We start from the raw sequence: 22631 nt of genomic DNA, 5'->3' as shown, positions 1-22631 counted from the left end.
ACTGGAAGAGCCCCAGTTAACAAAGATATACAAAAATATGTGAATTACTCTGTGTGGCTAAGTAGACTAATTTTTTTAGGAAGATTTTCCATATTAAAAGTTATAAGATATCTAGTTAATTCTCAATTAACTACAAAAATTGAATTCGGTCTGTTGGCTAATTATTGTTTCCCATAAGCATCAAGTAAGCGATTCCCTTGAGCTAGTGATCACTAGCTCACTAGGCCCTAAGCCTAGAGCTTTGTGCTTTGCAAATGTTATTCCATATGAGCTATTGCAAATGGTGTAGGATCCCCAGGCATCCCCCAAGATATCCCAGAGGCTCCGATAGCTCAAATGGTACAGGTTAGCTTCCAGGGGCTTAGATCATATTTAACTTTGCACCAGTTCCAATATAAAAACCTGGGGCATAAATCCTATCGTCTGCTTCACGCAAACCCTATCCTTTGCTTCACAAACTCTGAGTGGGTGACCAGCCGTCTTGCTTTGTGTCGCACTGAAGGATTCCTGAGACATGGGACTTTCAGTGCTAAACCTGGGCAGTCCCACTCACGCCAACATGAGTTAGTTTCCCTAGACCAGTGGTCGGCAAACTGCGGCTCGCGAGCCACATGCGGCTCTTTGACCCCTTGAGTGTGGCTCTTCCACAAAATACCACGGCCTGGGCAAGTCTATTCTGAAGAAGTGGCATTAGAAGAAGTTTAAGTTTAAAAAATTTGGCTCTCAAAAGAAATTTCAATCATTGTACTGTTGATATTTGGCTCTGTTGACTAATGAGTTTGCCTACCATTGCCCTAGACAGAAGTAGGATCAGTAGCCAGAAAGGAATATCATTAACTATTTCTTCTACAGCCAGCAACTAAACTGTAACATGGAGATAATCCTGACTTCCTCATGGGGTTGTGGTAGGCCTGTTCACTATTCCTTTCTGTGGGGTTGGGTAGCAGCTGTTGGTTTTTCTTTGGAATTGGGGACCAGCCTCATCTCTGATGGGGCAGTCTGTCTCCTTGCCCTTCAGAGGCCTGTCACCTAAAAGGGCCGTGGCTGTTCCCTCCGGGTGAGTCAGTGCCAGCTCTTTCTGATGTGAGGGTGCTAGTTCCTGGGTGGTTTCCATTGGCCCCAGGGTTACTTACTGGGTGGTTACTTACCCACTTTGGGTTCGCCTGCTCCTGCCCCGTAGGCACTGAGCCTTCTCTCCATTTGAAACTCCTTTACTACAGTGCCCTGAGCTGTTTGCTGCCCTCAGCAAGCACATGCTTCCTCTTGGGCATTTGCACAAGCTGTCCCCTCTTCCTTGCTCACACCTCCTTCCTTTCACCTTCTGGCTGACCCTGGTCATTCTCCATACTTGAGCTTCCATACCGCTTCCTCCTGGAAGCCTCCGTGGTCATCCCAGACTGCTCTAGGCGCCTCTCCTGTGTGATCTCAGAGCTCCTTTTACTTCCTGCAGTTCAACTACGTGCCGTTGGAGCTGTAACTGCCCCATCAGTTGTCTGCATGACTTGTTGTAGGCTCTTTGAGGAGAGGGACTATGTTTTGCTCTTGGTTGTATCCCCAGCACCTTCCACATTGCTGGGGACTGTGGTAAGTAGAGAGGCTTGTAAGGAGCAGGTGGTGGAAGAGCCACCAGACAAACCACCTTCCCCTACAATTTGCTTTGGCCTTGCTGTGGCCCTGGCAGCCGCTGGCCTTCCTGTTCTCCATGGGAGACAGAAGCCGCTCTAGAACTTTCTCAAACGAACCACATCCTCTCCAGGGAGGGACCACCATCCAGTTTAGTTAGGTCTTCATTTGCCCTGTAAGGCACTGAGCATGTAGGAAAATGCACACACAGTAGCCAACCTTAAGTGCCAAGGGTTACGTAAATATCAATAGGACCTGAGGATATTATGTAGGGTGGGGGCATACAATTTTATGTGTATTTCTAGATATAAATATGCGGAATAAAGATAGTTCTACTATGACAGGTTTCAATAAAGTGTGAGATCTTCCCCTCAGTTCTAAAGATCGGATGACTCACAGGCTGTCGTGTATCATATTGTGAATGTTGGGCACTTCATTTCATAATTTGATCCACGTTATTTTCCCTAGTGAACATTAATAGTTTCCTGTGAGTTTTCCTGATATTAGGAAACAGATGTTCTGTATTTTTTTAAACTTTATTTTTGTTGTTGACGCTATAGATGTTTCATATTTTTAACTGAGTTTTTCCAATGTGCTGAACCAGGACTTTTGTGCTTAAGTGGGGTGTGTGTGTGTGTGTGTGTGTGTGTGTGTGTGTGTGTGTGTTGAGAAACGAGTTATATCAGATTTTTCAAAGAAAAGCATAACAGACATATCTACAGAATGATTTATCCAAGGCTGGATATGTTTTTGGACAATCTGTTTAAAGTAGTTTAGTATTGTTTAACTAATGTAGACTTTTGACCTAAGAATTTGTTAGACCTGTCTCATGATAGAATGCTTGCCAGAATAAAGTGTGGTGTAGCAATAAGCACACAATTAATGCAACCTATACTTTAATGCTCTGATCTTTAACCAAAGTGTAATTTTTTTTATGTTACTGTTGTCTCTTAACTATATAAAATTCTTCCCCCATCTCTGCATAAAATACTGAATGACTGCCACCTTTGTGCAGAGCAGGGTGCTGGGCTCTTGGGGAGAGACAAACATAAATGATTCTCTGCCATCATTGATGTTTTTATCTCTCCCTCTCCTTCTCCGTCTCCCTTCCTCTCTGAAATCAATAAAAATATATATTTTTTAAAAACACACAAAAAAACTGCTAAAGATGATTTGTTATGTAAGCCATTGTTTTGGTGGTTTTGCTAAAATGATAGTAACACTAGAGGCCTGGTGCACGAAATTCGTGCACAGGGGTGTGTGTCCCTCAGTCCAGCTTGCACCCTCTCCAATCTGGGACCCCTTGAGGGATGTCCGATCGCCCGTTTAGGCCCGATCCCTAAATGGGCAGTCGGACATCCCTCTCACAATCCAGGACTGCTGGCTCCCAACTGCTCACCTGCCTGCCTGCCTGATTGCCCCTAAGCGCTTCTGCATGCCAGCCTGATCGACGCCTAACTGCTCCCCTGCCAGCTCGATTGCCCCTAACTGCCCTCCCCTGCCAGCCTGGTCACCCCTAACTGCCCTCCCCTGCTGGCCTGGTTGCCCCCAATTGCCCTCCCCTACTGGCCCAGTCACCCCTAACTGCCCTCCCTTGCCAGCCTGGTCACCCCCAACTGCCCTCCCCTGCTGGCCTGGTTACCCCCAACTGCCCTCCCCTGCAGGCCTGGTCCCCCCAAACTGCCCTCCCCTGCAGGCCTGGTTGCCCCCAACTGCCCTCCCCTGCAGGCCTGGTCACCTCCAACTGCCCTCCTCTGCCAGTCCGGTCACCCCTAAGTGCTCTCCCCTGCCGGCTATCTTGTGTCCACATGGGGGCAGACATCTTTGACCACATGGGGGTGGCCATCTTGTGTGTTGGAGTGATGGTCAATTTGCATATTACCTCTTTATTAGATAGGATTTCTTGAGCACCTCCATGTAGCAGGCACAGTTCTCTGATGCTTTGTATAAAAGCTTTTTAATAGAAAATGATGTAGAAATGGTGCTTTGGATAATAATGCATTTCGCACAAAATGCATGTCTTTGTTTTACCTCCCAAACTTCCTTTCAACAAGGAGTCCTTTGGTTCAGAGAAAGGACGAGGAATCCAGAGTTCACCAATTTCAGGATTCAGTGACTGTCTAAGTCACCTGGCCTGTCTAGGGCTCAGTCTTTGCCACTGTACAGTGGGAATTGTCAGACTCTCCAACTCACAAGGTTGCTGTGAAAATCAAAGTGGGTGTAATGGACATTAAAAAGCAATCAAAAACCAAAAATTTGCCAAGAGGCAATATCCTAGCTGGTGAGGTTTATATAAAATACTAGAGGCCCAGAGCATGAAATTCATGCACGGGTAGGTTCCCTAGTGGCTGCCGGCTGCTGGCCAGGGCCTCCCTTCCCTGGCTGCTGGCTGCTGGCCGCTGGCCGGGGCCTTCCTTCATTCTGTGCCACCCCCTGGTGGTCAGCATACAACATAGTGAGCGATTGAACTCCTGGTCGGTCAAACTCCCGAGGGGACACTTTGCATATTAGGCTTTTATATATATAGATGGCTGTTGCTTATTGTTTATTAAAGCACTGTGTAAATGAAAAGATTATCTCAAAATTATAAACTATATCTGAAATATTTTCATAGCAAATGCATATGTAAACTCGATTATCATCACTATAAAGAATTCATTCAGCCCAGCCAGTGTGGCTCAGTGGTTTAGCATCAACCCATGATCCAAGAGATCATTGGTTCGATTCCTGGTCAGGGCACATACCTGGGTTGCAGGTTCTATCCCCAGTAGGGGGCGTGCAAGAGGAAGCCAGTTGATGTTTCTCTCTCATTGATGTTTCTATCTCTCTATCCCACTCCCTTCCTCTCTTTAAAAATCAATAGAAAACATATTTTAAAAACTCATTCAAATTCAAAAGAAAATTATCAAGATCCTACTACATAACTAAGCAAAGAATATAAACTTATTATTTTTCAAGGTGACAAATCATTAATGAACAAACAGGAAAATCTGTCTCTCCTCCCTAATTATCTTAGAAGCACAAATTAAAACAGCATTAGGAATAGCATTTTGTGGACAAAATGTCAGGGTTTCAGAAACTCTCTATTATTTTATTAGTGGTATTGTTTGTTAATAAAAGACCCTTTAAAAGCAAAAGAATGAATTCTAGTGTATGAATTTAGAGAAGCTAGGGAAATAAGTTAAAGGAATGAAAAGAGGTAAAAGCATGAAGATATCTGATGTAATCTTATAATTGTAACTTAAATATTTAGCATTAGGGGAGTGATTTAGTAAATTAACATTTTTCAACATGAAGGACTATCATTAGGCCCTTTAGTAAGTTAGACAATCATTATGAAGATGCATAGAAACACACAACAAATATTTAAAATTTGAAGTAAAATGGAAGAAGAAAATAATAGCCATTCTTTGTGGAGTTTCTTCTGGTGGCACTGCACCAATGCTCTCCCTTGTGCAAAAGGGATTTTACACTTCAGAGGTCTATTGTCCAAAACCTTGCAGCTCATTCATTAAGGAGCCAACTCCCAGATCTGTCCAGCTCCAATGCCTTCACTAGGTTTACTACCAATAGCACATAACTATGGCCATAGTCATATAAAAACATATGTCTATGGAGTGCTAACAGGCACAAATAGATAGTAGCACTGGTATGGTGGGAATATGGGTCAATTCCAGAGAAGCTTGCTATCCATTTAAGACTTTCATTAACAAACAATAACAACAGAAAACCAACTGTTGTTGCCCTTTCAAGAGAAAAATAGAAACATATGCTGTGTGTAATATTTCAATTTATTGTTTACTCTTTTTATGTATTCTCTTAAATATTGGCAAAATAGAAGTACATGTGTGTGTTTTAAATTTCTCCCCAACTTTGGCATAATCAGGATTACCCCCATACAAACCCCAACCTATCTACAAATTACTTGAGGACATATGCCACTAGCTCCTCAATTAAAAACCAAAACTTGAGGTCTCTGGAGCTCTCTGTGGATTGAGGACAGTGACAGGTGGAAGAGTTTCTCCAGGTGAACAGCCCAGACCAGCTCTTCCTGACAGAGTCCATGTCAAGGCAGAGATAATGGGGTGGCACCATGTGGTTAAAGTAGGCCAGTTCACCCACTCAGGGTGTGTCCCTCCCTGGGACGGAAGCCCTTGCACAATGGGGCGGGGGGGGGGGGCAAATGTCCTACCGCCTCTTAGCTTTGGGGCTCAAGACTTGATTTCTGATTCTTGAGCACATACAGGTAGGATTACTTTATAAAGTCAGTATCCCTGCCAGCATCTAATACCAGGCCAATTTCTGTGTTGGACTCAACGCACAGGGTATATTTCTTTCAATTTAGCCTCACCTTTGCGGAACATGTACCCTTTATGCCTACAATAGGGTCTTTTATATGTTTCAAAGGCCCTTTTATATCTCTTTTGCCCTTTGAGATAACATCATGTCAGAATTTGCAAGTGAAAGCATAATAGACCTGACTAGAGCACAGCGGAGATGGCTCCAGAGCTGGAAACATTCTCCCACATATTTCTCAGTGCAGCCCATTCGGGGTCGCGCCCTGTTTTGTAGTTGGGGAAATAGAGGCACAGCTTAGTTAAGTGTTGTACTGGAAGTCACTGGTAGTGAAGACACTGGAAGCCAAACCTGTGCATCTAGTACTCAGTCTGCTCTCCTACAGTGTCTATGTTGTGTTATTTTCTAGAGGATTAAAATGAGACTGGAAACCACTACGTTCACACAGATCAGAATCCAACCCCCATTCAAAGCTAAAGACCTCCCAGGGCTATACAGTAGTCCCCTTACCCTCAGTTTCACTTTCTGCAGTTTGTCACCTGTGGTCAACTTAAGTCCGAAGATATTAAATGGAGAATTCCAGAAATAAACAATTCCTAAATTTTAAATTGAGCTTCGTTCTGAATAGTGTGGTGAAATCTTGCACCGCCCAGGCCCGACCCACTTGGGGTGTGAATCGTCCTTTTGTCCAGCATATCCGTGTTGCACACTCCCTATCTGTTAGTCACTTAGGAGCCATCTTAGTTATCAGATCAACTGTCTCAGTATTGCAGTGCTTCAAGTAACTTATTGTACTTAATAATGTCTCACTCACCTCACTTCATCTCATCATGTCAATATTTTATCATCTCACCTCACAAGAGGAAGGCTGAGTATAGTTCAATAAGCTATGAAAGGGGGGGGGGGGAGGAGAGAAGCCACATTTACATAATTTTTATTATAATATAATTGTCCTATTTTATTATTAGTTATTGTCAATCTTTTACTGTGCCAAATTTATAAATTTAACTTTGTCATTTGTATGTGTATGTATAGGAAAAAAGCATAGTATGTATAGGGTTCAGTAATATACCCAATTTCAGGTTTCCACCGGAAGTCTTGGAATGTATCTCCTGCAGATGAGGGGAACTACTGTAATTTTATAATTGCAATAAAGTTTACAGTAATGAAAGTCTAGCAAGTTCTCATGTATGTTCTAGACAAGTCCTGCCCAATAGACTTTATGGTGATGGAAATACTCTATATCCATGCTGTTCAATAAATTAGTGGCTTTTGTTCACTTGAAATGTGGCTCATGCAGCTGGGGGGAATGAGTTTTTAATTGTATTTAATTTAAATCCTCATATGTGCTGGTGGCTACTGTATTGGACAGCACGGTTCAACACTTCAATGCTTTCTTGACATTTCTACTTGGCTGTCTCAAAGTTAACACAGTCAAATCAGAATTCTTGATCTTTTTGTCCTCAACATGTTTCTCCCCAAACAAAGCCATCATCGACCCAGTTGCTTGAGCCAAAACTTAGGTGTTATCTCGACCTCTTTCTCTTCCTCATTTCCTGCATCTACTTGATCAGCAGGTCCTGATTATTTTACCTTCAGAACCTCTACTGACCCCACCCACTTCTCTCCATCTCTACTGGTGAACCAAGGCATCATCATATCTCACCTGAGCAATTGAATGGCCTCCAGTGATTGTTGGCTACCAGTGATCCCCATTCATCACTGTTGCCTCTTCCGGACTCCTCCATACAGCTACTAAAGACACTATCAAACGCTTCAGTAGGTTGCGTCACTCCCTGCTTGTATGGAAACATTTGTGGGACTTTGAATACTTATTTTCTATCCCCCATTACAATGGGAGTTCCCCTATATCAGGAACCTTGTTTACCTCCTTCATTATTGTCTCTCTAGAACCTACAACTCTGCTCAGCACACAATTTGCACTCAGTAAACCTCTCAATAACAGTTCAATGAATATTTATTGTGGAAGAAGATGAGATAGCAAGAGTCAAAATGTGATCTATAACTTGGTTGTTAATAGCTGAGATGATCCTGACATCCATATACATGGAAGTCGATGGTTTCTTTTACATTCTGGATGTAGAAGGAAGGGTGGGCATTGTGACTAATTGCACTTATCTGTGAATTGGGAGAATCTTGAAACTTTTGTCTTTCCCACTGTTAGAGAAAGAGGAGAGTGTCTTCCTACAAGGTCACTTTTTATATTTATCCAAGAGGAGTTTAGATAGTAATGGGAAGAAACATATTATGGAACTCAGGTGTAGTGAATGGCGAAGTCCTGTCTGGCCAGCAAAAAGAGATTTTCAACATGAGACTGTTGTTTAAAAACAGAATTTGGCATATGCTCATAACTGAGTTATTTGAAACCAAGAAAACCTTAGGAAGCAGGGTTTTGTGTCCTTTTTTCCTTGACTATTGCATTTTTTAAAGAAATACCTTTTCTAGCATTCCTTTATAATGACGAACCAAGGCTTTCAGAAGGCATGCTATTACTTAGATCCATTGATCCATGTGCAAAGCTAAATGAAGCTGATGATATGATCAACTTGGTAAAGCTCTGAGTTGCATTTATTTTCCCTGGTACTGAACGGGCCTGGGAAATGACCATCCCCTCAGCACTGGCTGGATTTAGAAGATGAAGTTAAAGCTTGCTTTGCTAATGTTCATATCAGACTCTTAATCCCAGTGGGTTTTTATCAGGCACGAGTTTATAGCCCTGTCCCCATCCTTCCAATGCAGTCCCAGTGTTTTCCTGTGTGTGCCTAAACCTTGCTAGGTCCTGGAAAGACAAAGATGAGTTAAACATATTCTCAAGTTTCAGATATTCTGCAAAGAAGTGGGCAGAGAGACCAATAAACAAACAAACAAAAACAACGAAACAGAAGCCACTTGCGGTGACAGAGGGAAATGCAGTCACAATGAGAGGAGAAGGCAGTGGGTGGTTCAGAGTGCAGGCTCTGAAACCACATTGTCTGGGTTCACAATCTCACTCTGCGATTATAAACCGACTTATAAACCGTGTGACCTTAGGCTACTGACTTAACCTCTGTGCTTCAGTTTGCTCACCTGTTGAATGGGGTAATAAAAGCACCTACCCCATATCGTTACTAAGTGGGTTAAAGAAGCACACTAAGCACTTGGAACACAGCTCCATAAAAACCAGCCTTTGTTATCATCAGTAGCAGTAGTACATAATTATCGATTGAACTGAGTGAATACTTCTACTACTGCGGAGAAGTTGTCTGTAAGCCAGCCAGGGGAGTTGGCAAAGGCTTCCCAGAGAGGGTGACTTTTTAACTGAAATTTGAAGTTAGGCTAATATTGTCAGGAAAGGACAGGTTTGATAGAAAGAACAGAATCTGCAAAGCCTTAGAGGAGCGTGAGTGTGGGGTGTTTATGGTCCTGTAAATAGGTCTGTGTGGATACAGGACAGAGTGCCTGGGGGAGAGCGCCCTGAAAGGGGGCAGGCCTGAGATCACGGGGGGCTTTGGAGACTGGTCTAAGGAACTTGGACTTGATCCTAAAACCGAGAGGAAGCACTGAAGGACGTCCGGCAGGTTCGGCGCTCAGCATGCAAGACTGGGCAGCAGCCTCCCTCAGTGGCCTCCGCCTGTGGCCTGTTGATTCTAAGTGTCACTGACCAGCCTCTTGCCCTATGATTTGGATAGGGAGTTCCCATTTGTGGACCTGATATTTCTCACCAGGTGTGATTTCTTTGGGACCACAGATTAATAATGTGTTTCCTTGATTCCTTTCTACCTGATTCCTCTTCTCTTACTCCCTACCCCTGCTAAGACAGATACGGGGATGGCTGTCTTACCCCTTGGAGAATCGGATGAAAGTGATAGATCCTTCTCTCGGAAAAATCAGGAAGACAAGATTTTCCAGAGCCCCCACATTTCCCTTCCCCTGCACCCCACCTTGGTCATCCAAATAGGCTCCCAGACCCAGTGCCACCTTTGGACCCCAGGCCTGCTTGTGGTTTTTGTGTTCTGACCCCAAATTGTTAACTTGCTAGCACATCCACTCTTCCGTCTGCCATCACTGCTATTATCTGACCGTATATCATGAGAGCAGCCTTGGATCACTTGGAGGTTATAATTAAAACTGAAAGCAATTATCTTATATTGAGCCGTTCAAATTTAATTGCGAGTATGTTGGCTGAGGACCTGGGCTCAGGGGAGGACGGGGGCGGGGGAGGGGGGCAGGCTGTGTGGATTAGAATCCCAGCTCTGTCATGGTCTTATAACTTTAAGTTACTTAATCTCTTTGTGCCTCAGTTTCCTCATTACAAAATGGGAATGCTATTATATGCTTCCCTCTTGAAGTTATTGTGAGGATTAATTGTGGTAACATAGGAACACGCCGAGAACAGTTCCTGGCACAGAGTAAGTGCTATATAAGTATTATTACATTATTATTTCTACTGAAATGACATCATGAATGGGATAATGTGGAGTACTAGGAGCAGGAAAATAGATGAGTAAAATCTCCATATGCATTTGACTCACTTTGGAGCCTTGCCGGTACCGGACGGCCAGGAATAGATTCTCTACGTCTGTACTGTGTGGTGGGGTAGTCACTGGCCCCTGTGACTGTTGAGTACTCGAAGTGTGACTAGCCTGCGTTGAGATGTACTGAGTCTTGAAGATTTAGCATGAAAAAACAGTAAAATGTCTCAAGAATAATTTTTATACTGGTTATGATGAAAAGATATTTTGAATAAATTCGGTTAAATAAAATGTATTATTAAAAATAATTTTGTCATTTTTTTTTTCTTGCTTCATGTGGCTACTAGATAATATAAAGTTATATGTGTGGCTTGTTTTATATTTCTACTGAGCAGCATTGCCTTAGGCCCGTGGTCGGCAAACTGCGGCTCGCGAGCCACATGCGGCTCCTTGGCCCCTTGAGTGTGGCTCTTCCACAAAATACCATGGCCTGGGCAAGTCTATTTTGAAGAAGTGATGTTAGAAGAAGTTTAAGTTTAAAAAATTTGGCTCTCAAAAGAAATTTCAATCATTGTACTGTTGATACTTGGCTCTGTTGACTAATGAGTTTGCCAACCACTGCCTGAGGCTCACCATTATCACTAAAACAACATTTTGTGGTTGCGATAAGGTGGCCACTATTGGAAAGCCTTGTCCATGCCTTCCATTGTCATTCAAGTTATATTGGACCGGCCATTTTTTAATTGGTTTCTTCAGGGAGCCATGGCGTGGTCCTAGCAGAAGGGGATTGAGGATTGAAGGCAAGAGCAATAACGAGGGAGGCTTCCGCTAACTTGGAGGGGTTTGGATAAAGACACTACCATTTATAGTTATACTGGGCTCAGCCTTTCAGCACTCCCTGAAGTGGATGAGAGAGTGCCTTCTCCTCAGGAAGTTGAAATATGTAGGCGAAAAACTCTCCCTATTCCATCAGGAGCCAGAAAAGGCTTGGCTCATCTTTAACTAAAAGAATAACACTCAACATTATGTCAGTCACTTGGGATCGAAAGCACACCCTTTCCAAATGTGATTTACTTAAGGAGTGTTTTGTTTAATTCTGTTTCAGATTCACTCCTCCACTTGAAACCTGAAAACGGTGGGCCACACACAGTCTGACTGGTAAGTTCTCTTTCATTTTTAAAACAAAGTGACTGTTTGACATTATTTTTGAAATGATATTCACACTTCTAAATTAGATGCATCTCTACCAGTACTATGATTAGATGTCTATTTATTCACACTATTTTTTTCTCTCTCTGAAATGATTTAAGAAGTTTTCATGTCTTTAAAAAAAATCAATCCATTTTTCTTTTTTGCTAAGATCATGGTCAGGGAACACATCTGTGATTATATGCCAAATACTATTAAAATAAAAAGCTTTTCTTTTGTAATGGAACTATTTCCAGGCCCCTGTTGATGGTCTGCTTGTTTCAAGCAGTATCCACAACAACAGTGTTACTTCAGCCAAGGAATGCAGACAGTCCCTTGCAGTGTGTTGTAATGAAAATTGGCTCACAGCTATAACATATTAGCTTTCTTATTGCTCTATTTTTTTCTCTCCTCTCTCTTTGAACCTGAATGTGATTGTTGTGAGATAAGAGTTCTGGGGTAGAAAACTGCCTTTCGATCTAGGAAAGTAATATACTTCTTAAGTGAAAAAGCTTTGGGGGCTTTCATGTGATATCACTCCCTGATATTGTGGCGATCCTGTTATTTGCAGTGTGTAGCAGATAGCTTTTGCTGCATAACATACCATTCCCAAATTTACAGCCAAAAATTTGAGCTGAAACTTACTGACTCAAAATGACAATCATTTCTTCATCCCACAATTCTGCAGATTAGCGATTTGGGCTGGGCTCAGCTGTGTGATTCTTTTGGTTTCAGGTGGGACTTATTTATATGTCTGTCCTTGACCAGAATTGAACCCAGGGACCCTTCAGTCCACCAGCCGATGCTCTATCCACTGAGCCAAACCAGCTAGGGCCCAAGGAGCATTCATAATTGGCTCAGTTCAGATTTCTTGCCTGAATCAACTTAGCCAGAAGTAGGAAGTAGACAATAAGCAATACCTGTTTGGCCATGCCTTGATGATGTGTTCCTTGAGAGAAGGTGAATACCACCAGAATCACATGGAATGGGGTCCCCTATTTAAAAAGATGGATTATTTTATTTTATTTTTATTTTTTTACCAGAAGAAGGAAGGAACGATAAAATTTCTAGGTACCAGAGTCCACTGATTTAGAAATTCTTAATTTGGAGTCCACTAACCGTGAAAGGTTTAAACTTAGATTCAGCATCAATTACATTGACTACCCATTGCAAATTTGGTGTCATGATCGAGACTATAGCCACAGTGAGCATTAAGAGAGGATGAGGATAAATGGCTCCACTACGGGTAGATAGCTTTTGAGCTGAGGACCTCAGGACCCACAGGAGTGGATATTAACCTGGAGACAATGAATGGTCTTTAGTGGATCTATAATCCATGAAAGGAGTCAATGCATGGGCTTTTATAATTATTACTAGAGGCCTGATGCACGAAATTCGTGCACGGGGGGAAGGCGGGGGAGAAAGGGGTGTCCCTCAGCCCAACCTGTACCCTCTCCAATATGGGAACCCCTCTCCAATATGGGACCCTTACCAGGATCGGGCCTAAACGGGCAGTCGGACATCCCTCTCACAATCCAGGACTGCTGGCTCCTAACTGCTTGCCTGCCTGCCTTCCTGATTGCCCCTAACTGCTTCTGCCTGCCAGCCTGATCACCCCCTAACCACTCCCCTGCCAGCCTGATTGATGCCTAACTTCTCCCCTGCCAGCCTAATTGCCCCTAACTGCCCTCCCCTGCAGGCCTGGTCACCCCTAACTGCCCTCCCCTGCAGGACTCGTCACCCCTAACTACCCTCCCCTGCAGGCCTGGTCCCTCCCAACTGCCCTCCCCTGCTGGCCATCTTGTGGTGGCCATCTTGTGTCCACATGGGGGCAGCCATCTTTGACCACATGGGGGCAGCCATCTTGTGTGTTGGAGTGATGGTCAATTTGCATATTACTCTTTTATTAGACAGGCTAGAGGCCTGGTGCATGGGTGGGGGCCAGCTGGTTTGCCCTGAAGGGTGTCCTGGATCAGGGTGGGGGTTCCCTTGGGGTGTAGGGCGGCCTGGGTGAAGGGCCTGTGGTGGTTTACAGGCTGGCCATGCCTCCCAGAAACCCAAGCGGAGGCCCTGGTATCTGGGATTTATTTATCTTCTATAATTGAAACTTTGTAGCCTTCAGCAGAGGCCAGGGCAGGCCAGGAACTTGGCTTCCTCCATCACTGTGGAAACCCAAGCCTCCTGCTCACTCCGTGGCTGCTGCCATTTTTGTTGGGATTTATTTGTCTTCTAAAATTGAAACTTTGTAGCCTTGAGTGGAGTCCTGGGCCAGCCAGGGTGTGCAGGAAGCTTGGCTTCTTCCATTGCTGGGGAAACCCAAGCCTCCTGCTCGCTCTGTGGCTGCAGCCATCTTGGTTGGGTTAATTTGCATACTCGCTCCTGATTGGCTGGTGGGCGAGGCTTGTGGGTGTAGCAGAGGTACGGTCAGTTTGCATATTGCTCTTTTATTAGATAGGATTATTTATTTTTTTTACTGGAGAAAAGGATCATGCTTCCATCATTTCTCATAGGATTCCATAGTCCCTTACTGCTTAAAAGCCATTGCTTCAGACTTAGTTGAATTGTTTTAGATTTGCCTGGTGTAATTTTATGTGTTCATTTCTTGTCCTGGCTCCACTGGTGAAGTTTAGCGTCCATGATAAACATAGCTCCTTATGGAGCAGAGACAGTGATGTCAGTGGCTGAGTATGTTGCATTAAATTACATGTTGAGGTTTTTAGGCATATATGTCAACTCTGCGCAGTTGTAGTTGCCATGTACCTAATGCTTATTTTGGTGCCAGGCTCGGTGCTAAGTGCTTTACGTGCATTATGGAACTATATACTTAATACACATGACTATAATTCTGTGAGCCTCGGGTCTGTGTATATACCACCTGCTGGAACCAACTCCTTCCAGCTGCCTCTCTGGAAACACCGGATACAGACTCTAAGTTTCTCTTTTTCTTTGTCTACTGTTGTGGGTCCACCTGTCCCCACCTTCCCACCTCCAGATGACCGAGTCATAGAATCTCAGAGTTGGAGCTGACCACTAAGATCATGAAATGCAGTGGTTTTTGGACTCTGCTCTTTGGTTTTCTAGCTCAAGGACACCTGAGAAAGAGGAGCAGGACCCAAGCCCCTGTCCTGCTTCGGTCACAACTGTCTGCTGAAATCCACTCACCTGGGACAATAAAAGAGTTCAGGGTTAGAGGTCAGACATGAGGCTGAGTCCAGGCTACTGCTTTACTTACCTTCCTGTGTGACTGGAAAACTGCCTAACCTCTCTGAGCCACAGTGTCCTCATTTGAAAAGGGGATAATAATACCGGCCTCATGGAGTTGTTAGGGGGACTGAATGACGTGAGAAGGTCTGTAAAGATCTTGACCTGTGCCTCGCACATAGTCAGTGCTTGGTGAACATAGCTCCTTATGGAGCTGTCACTAGCACATGGCACAGTGTGACTTGTGGCACATAACTAAGACGCAGCTTTATTCTTGCCTCCCACTGTTCCTCTAAAATTTATTCAATGGGCTGTGTTTTTCCCCCATTTTCCTGATAAAAACTTGGTCAGGCCTATGACTTTTCTGGTTACTCTTAGGTAATGAAAAGTCCTAAGGCCACTTTAAGTCACACACACACAGACGCATACACACACACACACACACACATACACGCACACACACACACACTTTGGAACCTGGAAACGCTCACTGTACTCTGGGGACAGTCAGTATTCATTCCAAGAGGAGATTTTCCTCCATCCTCCAGCTGACCACCCACCCTACCAGGCCTCCCCAGGTGCTGCAGATGGAGAGAGAGAGAAAGTTCTTACCTGACTGCTCCTGTCCCGCCTTGCACTGGATTCTCTGAGCCTGGCTGATAGGGAAGGGACTCTGCTCTCTTGGCTGCTTCCTTGGCTTTCTCAAGGACCCCACTGGAACTTTCCGTCTGGGATCTCCCAGGACTCGGGCAGTGCCTCTCCTTCTGCAGCTGCTAACATCTGCCAGCAGCTTCTGGCTTCCATTCAGATGTTCTCTTTGGGGGCCTCTCACCCTCAGGCTGAAGCCCTCTTGGGTAGAACCTGTTTTTAAAGACCCCCCCAGGCTGGCATTCCTGATGCCCAGAGTTCATATTCCTTTAACCACAATGCCCCACCCACCCCCCATGAGGGGAGGGGACAAGCAGTCACTCTGTCCTCTCTCGCCTTTGACACCTTTGACGAGGCCACTTTGCCCCCTCCCTCCCCAGCTCACACTTGCTTTCTCAGGCAGGTGCCACATACCAGTCCCCACACTCTAGGAGGCACATACCAAGCCCTCCAGATGGTGCCTTTGAAACCCTCTCTCCAGACTTGAGCTGAAAGGCTGACCCCCTCCACCCACCCACCTTTGGGAGGCCAGAATCTGAGCATTTCTGAGGAATCTGCCTCAAAATGCCCCATCACTTTCCACTGTCCTGAGCCTGTTTATATTCTCCTTCTGGGTCTTTCTGCCAGCTAGGCCAACTGCTTTAAAATTTACACACAATGGTCTGGTCCCGTGCTTTGGAATTTCCCATCTGTTGACTCTTGATGCCGCCTGGGAACTTCCACTTTAGGCTCTTGTTATAGTATCTGTAATTCCCCAGTACTAGGCACTCCTCTTCAGCCCCCGTACAAGCTGTCCTCATCCTGTGCTTGAAGCCTGTCCAGGCAGGGGACTCCCTCCCGAGCATCCCATTCGGATATCCGGATAACTTGCAATTGTTGGAAAGATGTTGCTGCTGTGAAGCGAGGCCTGGCTCCTGGTAACGTCCCCATGAATGGGGGCTGAGGAATCTGCCTAGGTGGGAGAGATTCTGAGTGGCAGCCCGGCTCTCACTGACACCCTGGTCTCCAAAACCACAGAGAGGCCTTGGACCTTGTCTCTGGGTGGGTTTTCTCCACCGTCACACCAAAGGGCACTTGACAATAACCCCAAGAGGAAGCAGGTATTTGGAAACACTAGGCTCAGTGACCATTTTTCATGCTCATGACATAGTGTCTCTTGATCTGAGAGCTGATTTCATGCTTCGTGGAGGCATGTTAATCAGGGCTCCATCCAGAGCTATGAACTCGGCAAAATCAAGCCTTGTAGCATGTGCTCCCCGCAACCCCTGCCCCCCCCACCCCCCCGGCCCTGACCTCCAAAGACACCCCGGGTGGCTTGGTTGGTTGGAGTGTCATCCCATACACCAAAAAGATTGTGGGTTTGATTCCTGGTCAGGGCACATACATAGGTTGCAGGTTCGATCCTAGGTATCAGGGTGCTTTATGGGAGGCAACTGATCGATGTTTTTCTCTCACATTGATGTTTCTCCTTCTCTCTCTCTCTCTCTCTCTCTCTCTCTCTCTCTCTCAAATTAATAAACATATCCTCAGGTGAGGATTTAAAAATATATATGTAATTTTTTTTTAAAGAAGGGCAGCAGTGCAGCCACTCCCATCGGTTGGTCAACAAGTGTTTATTGAGCATCTGCTATGTGCTTGGGGCAGGGTGAGAGGCAGCAGAACCGAAGGAAGACTCCGGGCCACCGACCACCTGCATGGCTCCCCAGCTCCTTAGCTGAGCCTCAGGACCTCCCGCCGGCATTGTGTGGACAAGGGAAACCTCTTACCAACACGCTCCTCCGCCCGCAGGGCCAGCGGCAGAGCAATGCCAGTATGGAGCTTAGGCTTTAGGGCCTTTCAGTGCCAAGGACCCCTCCGGAGCCCTGTAGCTAATGTGATGATCCTAACTTTTGGGTTCTCTTCCTAAAGAATTCTGTAAGGCTCAGGACCCACCAACACTGGATCTGTCCCTGGGCCAGGGAGAATTGTCACCCTCTTTGGGTCTTCCCCTCAGCTCAGTTTCACCATCACCAAGACACTAAAACTCCAGTTTCCTTCTCCCTCAGGAACAGGCTTTGCCCCTGTGCTTGTCTCCTCTGCACCTGAACCTGAGTTCCCCCTGGGAGCTCCTAACCCTTTAAGTAAGTGAGGGGGAGGGAGGCGCATTGAGGAATTGCTGTCTGGGGTCCTTCCTGGCCACCAGACACACACCCTCCACAGAGTGGAAAGGTCCCACCATCCCTGCAGGAAGGCAGGGGAGGTGTTCTCAGACCTCCAGACTTTGTGGTTGATCCGAGGGAGCCCTTGCAAAGGAGCTGGTGGGAGGGAGCCAGGCCTCCCTGCATGAGGGCGGTATCAGCTGTCCAATATAGGCCCCGTGAAAAGTTCTCCAAATAAAGAAAAAAAGAAGAGTATCCTTGAAGCTATGTCAGTTGGAAAAACCATAATCCTGATCTCCAGTTGTAGGAGAACGGGCCAGCCAATCTAGAACTGTGTGATGAAGTGTTCTGCTCACTCTTGGCCCTTAATCATGGCCCTTCCCTCTCATTCCACAAAAGGCCTGGAGCGCTTTCTAAGCAGCCAGGATTCGGTGTATTGAGAAGGAGTGGGAGGAGGGAAAGGCCTTTCTATACGTGAATATCTTTCTAACACTATGTGAAAATGCAAGTTTGAAAATAATTTCCCTTTTCAGCGAAATGCTGGCCAACTTCGCCCCCTGGAGGAGAAATGAAGAATTGTTTAAGATGAGCCCTGTAGGGCAAGTATGTCCAACTGAAAGGCTAACACGGGGCCAAATAAACAAGGTTTACATTTATGTGGGCCGCAAAAAACACACACACACACACACACAACACACAACAAACAAACAAAAGCTTCACTTTTCATAGAAACGTAGGTTTATTTCGATAGAGACATGACCGAGTATTTAGCTTGTATTGTGTTTTCTATAATAAATGCTTTCATATTGAAAATCTGTCTTTTGTTCACCAAGGGGTCGTTCATTCCTGTCCCTGGATGAAAGTTTGTCACCCTCATTGTTTCGGATCTCCATCTCCCAAGTGGAGGGACAGTCCTGGCATTTATATTAGTGATACTCACAATAGTGTGTTGTTGTTGTTTTTCCCCTTTCTCTGCTCGGCAACCCTGAGCTGCACTACAGGAAATAGCATGTTTAAGAGGGGGTTACATCAGATTAATTGCCTACTTGGGGCTGTTTTTCCTCAAAAAGAAGGATGTGAAAAGAAAAGAGTATACAAACACCTTCTGAGTTATTGTGATTTATTTTTCAATATTTGACAGAGGCGTCTAATGCTTATTGGCCATATTTTTATATATTTGTGTAAGGTGACCAGATTTTAACATTGGTAAAGCGGGGGGGGGGGTTCTTGATTAAAAATTTGGTCTATATTGTAATCGCTTTTGGTTTTTTTAATAAAAGGAAATTCACTTCTTAGATCATCGTTGAATTTGCATCCTCTTTTCTTACTCATTATGTTAAAAATCTAAAAAGAATAATTTAAAATTATATTATAAATTATTATATACATATTGCTTAAAAACACAGTAAGTAGGTACATAATTACATGAACATATTTTATTGTTAGTTTATAAATTAATTTGATTGTTATAAAGTAACTATATTTTAAAAATTATTTTAATTTTAATCCTATATTTCTTTCTAAATAATAACAATACTAACTTGTATTATTTTTCCTCTGAATTTGCCGTAACGTAAGTCGTGTCACTTTCAAGGCCGGCGCTAGACCTTTTGCCGCCACTATAAAATATAAATACGAGTACTGTCTGCTAAATTCAAGAAAATGTATGTATTATGAAATAAATAATAATTACCTAAATTATCTGAATAGCTGATTTGTAATGACATCACTTGTTTAACTAGCTTACTAGCACGCAGTACGATGTGTATCGTCTGAGAGACAGTTACAAAATGTTTTCGTCGTTGCCAATCCCAAAAAATGCCATTGTTCATTAAGTCCAAACAATGGTGGTCGAATTCTAACAACTGATCAACAATGCGAACTTTGATAAGCAGTTCTCGATAATCAGTTCTCAACAATTATTTGTTATTATTGAAGTTTAACATTATAAAATTAACAAAAATAATATAAAACTCATATCCTGGCTAAATAGCCACATGGCCACCGAAAACCGTATATTCCCTTCCCGTTCTCCCGCCGTTCCCTAGCTTGTCGTGCATTCTTTCCAAAAATCGGGACTTTTTAAAAATGCCTCGGGACGCGGGACAAATTGTTAAAAATCGGGACTGTCCCGCCAAAAGCGGGACGTCTGGTCACCTTATATTTGTGTCTACTTTAATGTGTCATTTTATGTAATTTTTATGTAAGAAAACATTTTTTGACAGTACTATCTGTTTGCTTTTTCCCTGGTGTATAGAAATAAACTGTCCTAAGCACTAAACAAACACTATTAAGGGGGAGGGTGCATATGTTTCCTGCAGGATTCCTTCCGGGGAGAGTTCTCTGGTGTCTGGCACCCTGATTCACTCTGACAAAGCCCAGAGGAGGGAATGGGCCGGGGGACCTGGCATTCCTGCTGATCCAGTCTCAGTTCACGGCACAGGCTGTTTCCTCTTCTTTCTGAGCATCCACCCTCCGTGCCCGTGGCTGCAGCCACCACCCCTGTTATTTGGAGGAGAAAACACACACGGACCTCTCTCTCTCTTCTGGGGCATCTGTCCCCTTTCCTGCTGAAAGTGGCCATGAATCCAATGTGAGGCGGCCTGGTTCATTAATGGTTCCTTGATGTCCAGGTAATTGCAAGGCTGAGCAACACAGAATGGTTTGCGAGTTCCCTCTAATTTCAGAGCATTTGCAAGCTTTGGTTACTATTCTCAAATTGCAACACGCTGGCTGTTCAGACTGCTGACTGGACAGACAGACAGGGAGGAGAAGGGCGGGCTTTAGAAATGGTTGTTGAGATCGGGCAGGATAGGGGTTTATATTTTTAGTCAAGGGCAATGTGTTGTAGACATTTTGAAGGAATTCCGTGGTAAGCACTGTGAGAGGGAACTGGAGAGGGTCCGTGATTTCTCCCTTGCTCCCAGCTGCAGCCAGCTCTGTCCTCTTTTGCAAAGTACTAGGCTCTTGTCTATCTCCACCTGGAGCACCTCCAGTGACTTGTCACCGGGACATTTCATAGCCCTTAGCACCAACTGTATTGTATTGTTCATTTCTTTACCTGAGAGCTTGATGTCAGCATCCAGAAAAATGCTGGCACAAAGCAGATTCTCAGTGGATATTTGCTGAATGAAGGAAGGTACGAACACAGGAACGAATGTATTCGGTGTTGTGGGAGGAACAATGACCTGCACAACCGTGCTTTAAACTGGTGGGGATACTTTTTTCTGCCAAGGGCCACTTGAATATTTATAAAATCATTCGAGGGCCATACAAAATTATCATCTTAAAAATTAGCCTGCTATATTTGGTCAAACTTTAAAAATAAATTTTTAATATATATATATATTTTTTATTTCAGAGAGGAAATGAGAAGGAGAGAGAGAGAGAAACATCGATGATGAGAGAATCATTGATCAGCTGCCTCCTGCATGCCCCCTACTGGGGATTGAGCATGTGCCCTGACCGGGAACTGAACTGTGACCTCCTGGTTCATTAAGTCAGTCGATGCTCAACCACTGAGCCACGCTGCTGGGCTTTGGTCAAACATTTAATTAACTCACCCTAATGCCTTGGCAGGGCCAGTCCAAATGATTGCATGGGCCTTACACAGCTCTTGGGCCGGACCTTCCCCACCCCTGCTTTAAGATGAAGTTGACTAACACAGCGATGCAATATTATTTTTTGTCTTTCTGAGTCGAAACATATCTTACAACATGCCAGTATGCAAGGCCAGTTAGCCTGAGGTGGAGTAGACACATCAGTGTGAGAGCACAAATGGACAGGAGCGTTTTTGTTTTTTGTTTTTTTTTTGGTAATCTTCACGGAGAACATTTTTCCATTGATTTTTAGAGATAGTAGAAGGAAGGGGGAGAGACAAAGAGAGAAACATCGATGTGAGAGAGACACATGCATATCAATTGGTTGTCTCCCGCAAGTACCTGGACCAGGGCCAGGGATGGAGCCTGCAACCAAGGTACATGCCCTCGGCCGGAATCGAACCTGCAACCCTTCAATCCGAGGGTCACTGCTCTGTCCACTGAGCCAAACCACCTAGGGCTGGACAGGAGCTTTTTTAAAAAAGTTATTTAGCCCTAGCCGATTTGGCTCAGTGGATACAGCATCAGCCTGCAGACCAAAGAGTCCCAGGTTCGATTCCGGTCAAGGGCACTTGGTTGCAGGCTCCTTCCCGGCCCGGGCCCTGGCCTCATGCAGGAGGCAACCAATCAGTGTGTTTCTCTCACATTGATGTTTCTCTCTGACTTTCTTTCTCTCTAAAAATCAATGGAAAAATATCCTCGGATGAGGATTAACAACAACAAAATAAGTTATTTATCTATCAACAGCCTTAAAATATTCTTTAATGCCACAAATAAATCATTAATGTAGAAATTAATAAAAGCCAATAGATAGTTGGTAGGAAGAGAGCGAAAGCTTCATTTTGGGATTATAACAAAATGATAAAACAGCCCAAGATTTTACATTAAGGGAATGTTGACAAACCCAAATTGAGGGGCAGGCCACAAAATAATTGATCTTTACTCTTTAAAAAATCGATGCCATGAAATACAAAGAAAGACTCAAGAGCCGTCCCCGATGAAAGGAAACTAAAGAGATAGGACAATTCAATGCAGTGTAGAACTTTGGATTTTCTTTTGCTGTAAAGGACGTTGTGCAAGCAGTAGGAGGTGCTTCCTGTGGCTCTGGAGCTGAAATTCCTTACTTTACTTGCCAGTTCTTTTGGATAGTTGCTGAAATTTGAGTAAAGTTGTAGATTAGATAATAGTAGTGTGTTAATTATAGTGTGGTTGTGTAAGAGAACTCCTTATTTATAGAAAATAAATTGAAGTATTTAAGGATAAAGCAACATTCTCCCTCTCTCTCTCCCTCCCCTCCCCCCCCCCCCCCCCCCCCCCCCCCGCCCCTTGCAGGAAGAATACAGGATATAAAATGTTGGTATTTCAGGAATCCAAATCTGGGTGAAGGGTATCAGAGAATTCTTTGTATTATTCCTGTAACTTCTCTTAAAAGTCTGAGGTTATGTAATACATGGCGCTTATGAAGA

General features: G+C 44.3%; 1 protein-coding gene across 2 annotated transcripts in view; it reads left to right on the top strand.

The window, feature by feature from the left end:
* GNG12 (G protein subunit gamma 12) overlaps window positions 1–22631 on the top strand; it is a 122244-nt gene that overhangs the window by 44540 nt on the left and 55073 nt on the right. For both annotated transcript variants that reach the window (XM_054720932.1, XM_054720931.1), the window contains exon 2: window positions 11497–11549. The gene's annotated coding sequence lies outside the window, so the exon portion shown is untranslated. The remainder of the gene's footprint in view (window positions 1–11496; window positions 11550–22631) is intronic.

Source organism: Eptesicus fuscus, chromosome 9, assembly GCF_027574615.1.
Source record: "Eptesicus fuscus isolate TK198812 chromosome 9, DD_ASM_mEF_20220401, whole genome shotgun sequence".
Classification (NCBI taxonomy): Eukaryota; Metazoa; Chordata; class Mammalia; order Chiroptera; family Vespertilionidae; genus Eptesicus; species Eptesicus fuscus.
This window is presented reverse-complemented; position numbering and strand designations above follow the sequence as displayed.